The sequence below is a fragment of the Neodiprion lecontei genome, chromosome 4 (genome assembly GCF_021901455.1).
Source record: "Neodiprion lecontei isolate iyNeoLeco1 chromosome 4, iyNeoLeco1.1, whole genome shotgun sequence".
NCBI lineage: Eukaryota > Metazoa > Arthropoda > Insecta > Hymenoptera > Diprionidae > Neodiprion > Neodiprion lecontei.
In genome coordinates this window covers 8557464-8570218 of record NC_060263.1, presented here as the reverse complement: position 1 = coordinate 8570218, position 12755 = coordinate 8557464, and positions in this window count along the sequence as shown.

Below are 12755 nucleotides of genomic sequence, written 5' to 3'. Positions count from 1 at the left end.
AATATTGATTTTTTAACTTTGTTTATCAATTCTTTTACATTTAGTAGCTTATAATTAATTATTATTCTCTAATAAAAGCAATTTAAATGCAAAACTGAAGTTTGATTAGTTGTTATTTACAATTAATGTTTGAAAAAATGGACAATTTCCTTTAAATTCCGGAATATCGTTGTAGTTTGTATAAAAACAAACCATCTCTTAAAATTATTTCATTATTCAATAGTCACGTAGAAGAAATCAAAAATTTCAAATCTCGCGTTCACCGAAAGTATCGTTGATCATTGTCAACTGCAGTTTGAACAATATTTCTCGCAACTAATCAATGCATCGTGACGATATATTCTCGGTCCAGGTTCATTAAAAACTCATTGTGATCTTCCTGAAAAAAGAATGCGGAAAGATGTGTGTCGAGCTTAAAAAGCCGCGAATTACTTCAATTTTATTACGAACAAACGTCGGCTGGTCTTAAGAATAAGATAACGTAACTCGTGAATTACTCTCCGTAATGCTGAAGAATGGAGTTTGAATTAACAACCTCGAGCAGATGGTATGATTATGGTCGGACATTCCTCACGTGCTATCTATCCTGACGAAACTTACTGTACATTGCGTCTAGTTTCGGTTGCACTGCACGGTAATTCCCGTCTAGAATTTCCCCGCCATGAGGGCGAATTCCACGTTGTTCACTAATTGGTTGGATGCGGATAATTCTACTTGTTTACGAGCCACAAAAAGTTGTACATATAAAAACGAATTCTAACGGTCTGTGAGATTTGCGAAAGAAGATAAGCAAAATTTTAACCCAAGTTTTAACCACCGCGGTTACACGCCGAGTGATAAAATTCGCCAACCGTCAACTCTTTAATATGTATACTTTTTTTCGTTATCTTAAATTTATTTCAATTTTCTTTACTTCGGCTCACTTCCAGACAAGAACAACGGTTGAAACGGCACAATTATGCCGGAGGGTCACGCGTTTCGTTGAATGAAATTCTGAAAAAAAAAACGACAGGTGATTTAACACTCGCTCAACCATTACGGCGACTGTTTATTTTTTCTTTCTTTTTTCTCTTTTTTTCATTCGAAAATGCCATCATAAATTTTCAACACCCGAGAAACTGTAACTGGTCCGAATACTTCTTGCCCTGCAGTAATCAATGTCAAAGGGAAAGCAGTTATTACTTATAGAATATCGTGAACGTTTACTTCGTTCTTGGTTCTATTTCCCTTTCCCTCTTGCTATTTTTTAATGCAATCGTGTCAATAGTGGGTTGATTTTTTTAATTGTTTTGAAGAATTGCTTTCCGAAATACAATCCGATGTATCTGTATTCAGTACTCGATTATTCTTTTCAGTCACGCAAATGGGTGGTTTTATTTTTTTTTTTGTAGTTTTTTTCAACATGGATTTGCAATTATACGTTTCCTATCTATTTTTTCCCATGTTAAAAAAATTTAATAAAATTAAAGACAATCCCTAAACGAGGTGAAAACAGGGTGAATTACCAACATTGTTTTAGACACAGTCTTGAATGAGATTTGTAGGAGGATTTATTTCGAGACAGTACGATTTTATTTAGACCGAGAATACGTGCAACCTCCAATGCACCCCAAAGGTGGGTAAAAACTACCCTTAATATTAGATTTTGTAAATCAAATTGACATTCTGAGATCTCTATTCGTCAACCAATAAATTCCAAGCGTTTTTAATATTACTTTTATTATCAAATTTCTCGGCTGACGAATCACATTCACGAAAATACATTTTTTTTTATTTATTTATTTATTTTTTTTTTCCATACCTATATTTATAATTATTATAAACAATTACGGATTCACAAAAAATCCTAATCATTCCAAAGTTTGAGTATTTTTTACCTGTAAATGCAAGAAAAATTCAGGATCTCGCATGAAATGTATAAAAAAAAAAAAGAAAAGAAAGACATAAAGAAAAAAAGAGTGCTACTGCAGTGGCTTCTTCTCCGTTTGTATTTTAATCGTAAGAAAAGGAGAAAAAGCAGAACGAGCGATGCTTGGCTGAGAAGTGGCGGTGATTTCGAATAGCAGATAGATTACGAACCACCGTTGCTTTCTCATAACGAACCTAAGTGATTGTAATTCATATCCCTTCGTTATGCGAGCTCACGCGAGAAGCTGTGGAAACGGTGGCTGAGAGGATACGTAAGTAGCGCGTATAAAATATCCTGTCGGAGTACTCAACAGTTTTGTGGTAGAATCGTCCGAAGTATGATTCTCTCAATCTACGCTTTGCCCACTCCGACTCAGCGGCTGAGTGCTCCAATCTGAAAATATATTCCTGCTGAGCGGTTAAGCAGTAAACAATCGTGATTACCGCGTAAGAATCGTTCGGTATTTCAGTCGTTGACAGTATCAGGGATTTACACCAATTAGGCAATTACGCCCAGCCAACACCCGCTGAACGGGGCGTGTTTGGGCTCAGATTTGTTTAACAGTTTGCCAATTCCGTTAATTAGACACGGTGCCTGGCTCACGAGCAGCTACGTGATCAACGACCATCCAATTCAGTGCTCAAGCAAATAAGTCGTGGCTGATCCTGTCGTTCGGATCATTGCGTTGCAAAATAATCACTATTTCCTTGGATGAAATGGGAATTTGAAATATTTAGCTCTGCTTTTACTATAAATTCTTATTACGTTATTGATTTCGGATGAAAATGCATTTTTTTTTTGTTTATTGTCGGAGATGTAATTTTTTCAGTATTTTTCCTAGCCACGGATTGATTCTAACAAATAAACCAGATCAATCCATTTTCTAATTAAATATGTATATATACGTATATTATGTATCAAATGAAAAGTAGGAAGCTTATGAAAGACATCGAGAAAATGAAGAGCTCTTTAGAAGGGTGCATGGCACAATCGTAAATCACAAGAGTTATGGAAATTTCAAAATCGGAAGTAATAATAGAGGTTTGAAAATTTTATGATACTTTTGATTAATCCAATACATTATTTGATTCATTTTTGGACATCAAACCAAATCAGATTAAAGATTTTATCGTATCAAAATACTGCAGATGACAAATATTACACTTCGAATGGAAGAAAATTGAAAACAAAAAGCTGTGTACCAGATTTTATTGAAAATAACGTTGTTTGCAATAACAATGTTTAAACTAATACCATCCCGCTGGGAACGAAAAACGATATATCGTGTGACAAATACGGTATTTAATATTGCCTGCCAAATATTCTATGTTCAGCATAATTCATCACGTCAATAGATTTTTTTTATATTTATTCCCAAACAGCCAAGCTGGCTGATGGAAAATTTTTCGTACTGCAAGGGAAAGCAAACTTAATTATTTAGTTCTGCCATAAGGTCGCATATTGTCAGCGTTCGTAAAATAAGCGTACTTATGAAAAGTAGTGAAAAATAAAAAAGAACGGGTGTGGAAAGTAGAATATTTCGAATGTGCGCATGCGTCATCTATTCATTTCCACACTCATAAAAAAAATATGTCTGAATCACACGTAATGTGACTGACTCACGGCAACTTTTGGGTTCAAAGTAAACCTGGAATATGGAACTACTATCACTCAAAAACTTACAGTTGGATTAGAAATGAAATAAATCCATTTTGCGGACAAACCCTGTATTTTTTCATGAATCATCAGGATTTGTTCATAAAAATTATACAGTTAGGTATAACCAGATTTTCGCTTTTTCATTTCCCTTCATTTTCGAATTCCTGTGCGTATAACATAACTCGTCGAGCTAAATAAAAATCCGATCAAAACTCAGGTGCAATATTTTGGTACGTGAATTATCGTATCAAATAATTTTTTGTGATTCCATCATGCACGCTACGATTGTAAAAACATTTCTACCGTTGACCTTCGGTATTTTTGAAAAAAGGATATAGCTTGCGCCCGAAATTTGTGAATACCTTATTTTCATGTAAAGGAATACCAGACTCGAAACGGAAGTGAAATTACAGCAAAATCAGGCGAAATATGTCTAATTCATGAATCTTAGGCTTCAGGCATAAAAATGGCCCGACTTTAACAATACTTTTTATTCCCGACTCAGCGATAATGTTTGCTTTTTTGACCTGAAAAGCGGGAGAGAAGTAGCGTATGATTTCCAATTATATGATATATAATTTTTCCCTGATCTGCTAATACGTCTTTCAGTTTTTATAGTCTTCTCTCTTGTTTTTCGATTTTGGACTACTTCTCTCTCTCTGTTAGTATAAACTTTTTAATCGCTTATTTGAAATATTTGATGCCTTATACATAACGTTTAATATCTAATTTGTATGTAAAATAATTATAATTAGATTTGTAGCAAGTCTTTGTACTCGAATAATGATGACGTGAACGAATATAATTTAAACTCTTTGAAGTACTCAACAAATTCATAAAATTTTGATGAATGAAGTTTCAAAACAAAGTTTTCAATTTCAAATTTATTAGATTCTCTAAACTTGGATTGAACAAGAACTTACTCATAAAAAGGGATGAAGATGTCACACGAATACGTGCAATATTCATTGACACATTTTCTTTCACCACTCTTCATTTCCAAACACTACTTGTATGCATATCTTGCATTTTCTCTTATTTTTGTTCCGAGTCAATAATGTGACTAAAGTTGAGTCGGAAACAAAGTCCTATATGCAACACAGAAATAATCTTCAATTTTATTCCCTTGTAAAGTTTACTATTACCGCATCACATGCGGAAAATAGATACTTTACGCAAGCTCTACGGGCTCAAAAAATCAAAATCCCCAAGTAAGAGGTGCAACATAGTATATTATGTTACTAGTGCGAAAAGCAGTCCATTTCCGATAACTGTGAAGCATACGTTGTGAACCGAAGACAAATGCACCAATCGCACGAGTAGGATATTGTTTATCTGCACCTATAACACAAGCTATTTCTTCCAATAACTAACTGCAGGGGAAAGTTTTATTTCATAACCAGACGAATGGAACAACACGGTTTGTTGGAAGTCAAAGGCCTAATCGCGTTTAGTAACGTCAATGGCAATGTGGAAGGTTATCTGAAAAAACTCTTTAGCGCAGAAAGTTGTCCGAAAGGCTAATGTTCAAAACTGTTCGGAAATGGCGCACTTTACGCATCTTCGCCAGGATTAAAAAATCAATCCTTCGAAGCAGGTGTTGCAAACTATTTTTTTCGAATGCCTCTTCTTGTAATTTTCGAGGGCACGAAAGCTTACCTTTTTTACTCTAGCCTTGTAGTACAGCACTTTGACCTTTCACAACAAATTTTCGACCTGGAATCTCTGAATTGCTCCGAATGAATTGTGTGCCGCACGTGTAGCTGGAGGTTCAAAGATGGAAATCCCAAAGAGAGCTGGTGCGTTTCTGACATTATTCAGTTTCCTTTCAAGTTTCGGAATATTCCCTTTAAACCCTGAATTTTTTGTTTTGCCTCTCTGCCTGTTTTCTTTCGCCATCCTCACCGACGAGACGCTCCCGATACGCGTCCGGATTTCGGAATTCCTTTATGCCAAAGACAGGGCTGGTTCTTCACTTTCAAAATCGAAATACCAGAGTTAAGTAACGATATTCGTAAGGAGAAAAGGAATTACTCCATTCATTAGAAACTTCCTCTCGAAAATTGCCAAAGCAAGTATTTTGACTCCAATCCTATGACCCCCATCTAACCCAAGAACTTTATCGACGTGGCTGTACTCGTTTCGCCTGTTACTGACGGTAAATTATGAATGCTGCATAAACCAAAAAATGTATCAGGATAAAACTCAAAATCGTTACGAATTGTTCTTTGTAAATGGCCGGAATTAGCGCAATAGGTACTAATGTTCACTAATAAAAACTTATATTTACCGTGCTTTCCTGATAGTTAGAATTATCAGTGGATAATGAAAAAATGGCCTCCAAAACAAATCAAAATATTAACTACAAATTTTCACAGTATCACTAGTGAATTTACAGTCACTTCATCAGGATTGGAAATGAACTTCTAAAATATATGTTTCTTTGTAGAGAAAATCCATAGGTTGGGGTTTTACAAAAATTTTGTTTATCGCTCCGTAAAAAATCACTAAGTTATATGAAGTAATTGTAGAATGATAATGAAATAAGAGAAACCAATTAAGGTGTGGTGGATCATTTATTCAATTCAGCCCTTAAAAGTGTAACAAAGATAAACAAGGAAGGTGAATATTTTCAAATAATTGTTGAAAAAGACATCGTTGTTTTTATGACAGTTTAGCGGATTATTTGTGTACGCATTAATGAAAATCAAGCTATAATCTGTCTGTGCTGTATCCTTTCATAATCAAGTAAACCGTTCCACTTTCAAATTAAGCCGTCGATATAATAATATTACCTTCACAATCTCCTTCAATTTAGTCTATATTCTCATTACACTAAGCGTTATATTGAGATTTTAATAAAATACTTGAAGCAGCATTGATGACGAAGACAAAGTTATCTAAGTTCAAGAACGCCGGTATAAATACGCAAAAAATAGATTAAAAGTGAACGTTTGATATAATTTTGTTGGAATATTTCTATTTTCGAAATTGTATACTTTGCATCGATTCTTGCACCTCCGGTCAGAGGCTTGAATTTTGTCCAGAAATTGAAAAAGTAATCATCGTATCATCGCTCCTCTTGAAGTAAGCACTTCCCGCAGTCATGTCAGATGTATGGATCGTTGGTGAAAATAAACGATCAGTTAGTTTCCGAGGAGTTTCCTATTCCTGGTAGAGAAGAGGAAATCCCGGCCTTGACTTCTTGTTGGGTCTCCGCGACGATGAGCACGTCCCGGTGATGAAAGCATCTGGTGGACATCAAGCTGGACCATTCTGATCGACAATGACCAGCACCATGTGGTATGCAGCTGCAGGGCAGTACTTAACCCGGGAACCTCCGCAGGTCGGAGAAATTCGGGGTTGGTACCCGAGGCGAAGGGACGCAAAACTTTCCTCTAAAGTTCGAACGGTGATTGGAAAAGGAGTTAGTGAGAAAAAGTAATTCTTGGACACTCTAACGATGACCAGAGTAGCTCAGCATAATTCAATCAAAAAACAATGCTGAAATATGTACTCGACGAACTTGATACGATGACGGCAAAGAAGAAGAGTAACAAAGTAGTATGAAGATCGTAATCGTAACCCAAAATTATTATTAATTCCTTGAGGATGAGACGAGTTTTTCTAAATCACCCAAACGTAATTATAGTTTTATAGAGGAGGCATGAAACCACAACTACACAAACATCATCCTGTACTGAGTTTTAGAATTTTGGACTATGGGTTTGATTTTCACTGCTCCCAAAAACACGAGAACCCAGTCTTCGAATGAATAGCCCCAATAGAAGAAAAAGAAAATGTTGAGACCGGGATGAAAATGAATAAGCTGTTGGTTTAAAATCTGCAAGCGAAATAAGTATTAAAAAATTGAGATGAATCGCATTGAACAAAAATTTGAAGTATAATAATTTATATGTCATCCATTTTTCAATTACTTGCATCGCCTGTAGCTTCTTAACCAAAAGCTTGCCCACTTCCATCTTGGTCTCAACGTTTTCTTTTTCTCACAAGCAGAATTCATGAGACAAATATGAAGCTAATCGATCGGGTCTGTACATTCATTCGAGAATTGGGTTTTCTTGTTTTTGGAAACAATAAAAATCAAACCCGTGCTCGAAAGAGCCATAAACACAGTGAAAAAGGATTTTTTTTATACATCTACACCATACTTGAAAATAAATAAAATCGTCGATGGTGAAGTTCAAACGCAGGTCGGTTTCGAGTGGAATGCCTCCCAGACATCGCACCATGTCGTCACCAATGGTAATGGTTTAAAAAAGCAGTACAGAATGTATCCCGAATCAGGTGCACAATGCTTTGTCCACTCGATAGAGCCACGCAGCCTTGAGGTTTTGGCGAAAAGGACACCATCGACGTACATACTTAGGTACGTCTTAATTGCCGGAGAAGAGAGCTGCTCACGAAGCTGCAGTTTGCGAACCTGACTCAGACAGTAGGTAGTAGCCAGTAACAAGTGACGCTCTCAGAATAACGATGCATGAGGGTGTGAGTCAGCGGGTCCTGAGGGCACGTAAAATCTTAACACGTTTTCCCGTAATTATTTCCGTGTTATTTCTCGGGTCTTGGCAGAGCATAAGTCAGTTAGCGCTTAAGAAGAGGCCGGCACGTAGTTCCAACGGGCCGATGGCCGCGTGTGCGGATATCCTCGTCGCATGTGTGAGTCGGCTGCTCTTTACTCCCAGCTTCCGGCTCCTCTCTCGCACCCGGTTCCCCCCATCCTTTTCCATCCCTCCGTCGGTCCCGGGTATCTCTCAGTTCGGTGGAAGTGCAGCACTTTATGAAGCATTCGCCGACGTGATCGGCATACGGCATCCTTGACTCGACCCTAATTGTTGCTTGCTGTGGAATCACGATGAGACGAAGGCAAGTCTGATCGGCTTAACCCTCGCTTTGAGTCGCCCGATCGTTTCTCTCTCCTTTCCAAACTTTCCTAACGCGATTCCAAACGAACCTAACGACGCCCGCCTCAGGTCGGATCCCGCCAGCCACTTTCTCCGCAAATTAGTCATCAGCCCTTCAATTAGTTCAATCTCTGTTGTCCCTGGGTATTCAATATGCGTGGTGAGGAGCATGACCCTTTGAGTACGCGTCATAATCCCCTCCAGGGGATGGAGTTTCGGCCGTTCATTGATCGCCTGAAAGGGGTCTCTGAGCTCTGTGAAACCAGTCGAGACTTATGACCATCCCTTTCCTGCTGCTTCAATTACAATCACTGTAGCCAGACCCTGGAAGATTTACGTTCAAGTCAACATGAAGTTAAGTAAGCCAAAGTAAGCGTACCAGTTATTGACCCTGTCCCCATCGTTGACCTTCTTTGGTTGTATCCGTTCGATCGTTGGTTCTAAAATTACCAAGAAATAAATTTGTATCGTCTGACTCTCAAGCAATTGGTTTTAGTCATAGAAAAATTCATAATTTATTATGTCAATTTATAATTTTGGAAAATAAAACGGTCAATTACCTTACTAACGAAGTCAAACGGAGAACCTGAGCCTTGGTCCGATCGACACGAACCAATTGCGGTCTGAGTATCAGGTGCACGTGCAGGCAACACAAGTGGTTAATCTTCTTCCTCTTCGTATTCTTGCCTTTGACGGTAATTGCGATTACACAATACCAGACCACCGTGGTCTTCCTTGATTCTTGCTGCGTGACTGTTTGACTCCTTGAGGTGGCAGTAACGGGGGTTCGAGCTATTAGTGTTTGTGTACCCCGAATAGGAATCGGCGTATTTTTATTGTGAGTCTCGTCAAAGTCGGTCGGTGGGTTTTGAAATCGCAATTACGGCTGGCTAGTCCTTTGGGAGTTGTTTTACTCGGCTGGAAATAGAAGCACGAATAGTCCCTTGGTCTGGTACTGACGTAGTGACGCAGAAATCTCATTATCAATCCAATTACGCCGTGATTTTCGGTTCAATCAGATATACTCAAGGTTGACAACGCCTTATGGATTGCCCCGGAGTCGTCTGATTAATGCTACTTAAGGGGTAACACCAATGTAAAAACGAAAAAATTTGACGATTTTTTTCTTTTTTTCATCGATGGAAGAAAAGGTAATTAGATAATAATATTTAAGGAAATTATTGGGCATACGTTTAAGTATAATAAAAAAAACTTACGATCAACAAATATTCAAAAATGGCGACAATAATTTCTTCTGTTATACTTAAATATATGCCTAACCACTTCCTTGATTATTTTTTTTTGTCTCTACAGTGGTGTTACCCCATAACTACCGGTACTTGTACGTAATAGTTGATCATTAAAGGTGCGGGACTTACCTACTACAATGCTTCTGCGTATCCGTTAGAAATTTCCGTGGTATTTCAATTAACGCCAGTCAGTGCTTCGGAAGTTGTTTCGCTTTCCCGGACTCCGTAGAGAATGATTAATCCCTTGATGTGATGCCGATACAGCAGCGTGGAAATTTCGAGATCAATTTAATAATGAAAGATCGCCTTGTGGCTTGGATAATCGCATCGCGTAACACATCAGAACGAGCAACTGGTTTTGATTCCGACAATCCAGCGATCGGAGTAAGCCCGGGTATTTCCTACGCCGCAACAATGCCGCCGATACCGCAGTAAATACTACGGTATAATGGGGATGGTACTGTGGGAGCGGGTGAATTCATTCCGAATATTGTTCTCATCGTGCACCCATCGTCGGGAAAATATTCGCAAGCCCCCCCTCCGTAACAATAGAATTCTAGGATTGATGGAGAGTGAAAATTCATCTATATATTCCATGAATTATTACTCGATTATCAATTCCGTCCGGTGCAGGACTCATCCATCAAGTCCATCTCCCGTACGTACCTACGCGAATCTACGATTCGTTCGGATTTAGGCCTCCGAGATTTTTAGATACAGCACTGTTACCATCATGGTGGCTGGATAAATCACGACGTTTGAAGCCATAGAAGATACGCTCACCGAGTCTTGACTCTGCCCAACGCCAACGTGCCAGCCTTTCCCTTTCCTCGGCGACAATGACGAATTTCCTTTATCCTGAAAACACTCCGTCCACCCTATCTTAGTCACGGTTTAATTGCATTTTTCCGACTGACTGGAACCCGTCTCGCTAATATTATCATCACAGGCCTACGAAAATGTGACAATTTAAAAAAAATCCGTTATGAAACATTTACCGGCACAGTTCTATCGATTTTTTGTGTTCAGTGCATCTTGATGGTCACTCGGTGGGGAATATTTTTTCAACATTTCTTATGACGGTGGTGGTGGATTAAAGCCTGATTGCGAATAGAAGAGTCTCGGATTGTTCCAGTCACACTTGAATATGTAGCTTTCCGAAAGTGTCTCGTGAAACGACGAGGTTGAAAGAGTTTTTACCTGCTTCTATCTCGATGTGTTCATTATTGTCGCCCATGAGCTTTCAAGCTGCAAGGAAAAAGACGGTGCTTTTTTATAGCCGACTGTACCGTTTTTGTGAATAAGAGAACCAGGTCATATCGAAGAAAATATAGTGTTTACATGAATATACGATTACATGGTATCCATCTCGTTGTGCTCCTTTCTTCGAAATTCATATTTCCTCGCAATATACCACCAGGGAAAGGGGATTCCAGTTGGCGGCAAAGAATGCTTGATTCGATCCGTGTACATGCATCTCGATATTCGTGAAATCCCCGGTGCAATTGTTAAGGTGTGCAGCTGTGCCCGACTACCTGTTAAGCCGGGGTCACCGACCTTCCGTCATCTATTTTTACGAAGTTAATTTAAGAGGGCAGCTCGCGGGAAGGTGGGCACAAAATTCCGTACAAAGCATCGGCGGAAAAGCTGCGGTGCTGCAGACGGTCGACATCCACCGCCAACGCCACTGGCAGGAACGAAAGCGTCGACCCGACGAGCCGTGTAACCGAATTAACTCGGTGCCCACACCTGGTACCTGCCCTCTTACCCAGCATCCGCGTGAAATCGCTGGCTGTTTCTCTTGTTTTACGTATCGCGTGTGGAAGCTCGGTTCTCCCGACATCCGCCGCAGCCGCTTGGGTATTCCGATATTGGAAATCAGAAAAGGTCAATACGGATCAGGGTGTACACTGGATGAACAGTCTCTCGGCAGTTCCCAATTGCACTGTCTACAACCGTGTGACATCATCGCACTGCCGATTGAACAGCCAGACAAAGTCAACTAACAAGACATAACCTGGGGCGTATAGGTATGGATGGGTACGGTACAAGTCCAAAGCGAAGGAACTTGCCGGGTGAGGTGTACCTATCCGGTGTTTGACGCTGTATTGCACTCCGTCGAATGTAACCATCCGGCGGGAACACGATATATTGCACTGAAACTTCTGATAATCCAAGTATTGCTTTATCGATCCAGATTCTCCCGTCTTGGATTATACTCCACCTGCATGCCGAGGGGTTAACCACTCCCGAAGTTGGGTGTATATCTGGCAGGTGCAGTGTTCGAAAGACTCGATCACTTCGACTGACTTCAAGCGATCTCGAATTACTTTACGAAATCGGGTGACTTCCAAGTGATTTGAAGTGATTTCTAATGCCTTTGAGCAATTTCGTGACTTCGTGACTTCGAGTCACTCCACAGGATATTTTTTCAAGGTGAACACTTAACTTTGGGAGTAGTTACCCTTTCGATCTGGACCGTATGATGATCGAGATGGGGTGACGTCTTAAGCCTTGAAAACTACTACATGACGGGAAAATAAAGCGCAATTCCATTTCCGTTCACCCATGAGAATAAGGGTGGAACAACCCAGCAGTTGTTGATCATCCTTTTTTTTCAAACTCTGTTCGTGCACTTTGACTGTGTTATTTAACATAACGATATCTGCTAGTAAAACAGCTTATCTCAGCGATCATGATAGAAACATCATACCGCATTGGTTATGTTAGAGACATTATATCGTAGCGGTTCAGTTAGACTCTTAAGTAGCAATTTTCCGCATTTTGATGTAAGTAACTTAATATATTTATCGCACTTTCTGACACAGTCCGTGAAATTCTCAACATCCGGAAATGGATGTTGATTGAATGAAAGTTGAAAAACCAATTGCGGATCTCAGAACTGCGAGTTCGTTCTGTAATAAAAAACTCTATCTCAATGTTCCAGTGAAAGAAATCGTACCTTCAGCGCTTCGAAGCGTATTCTGCGTAAACAACTTAATGTTACTTTTT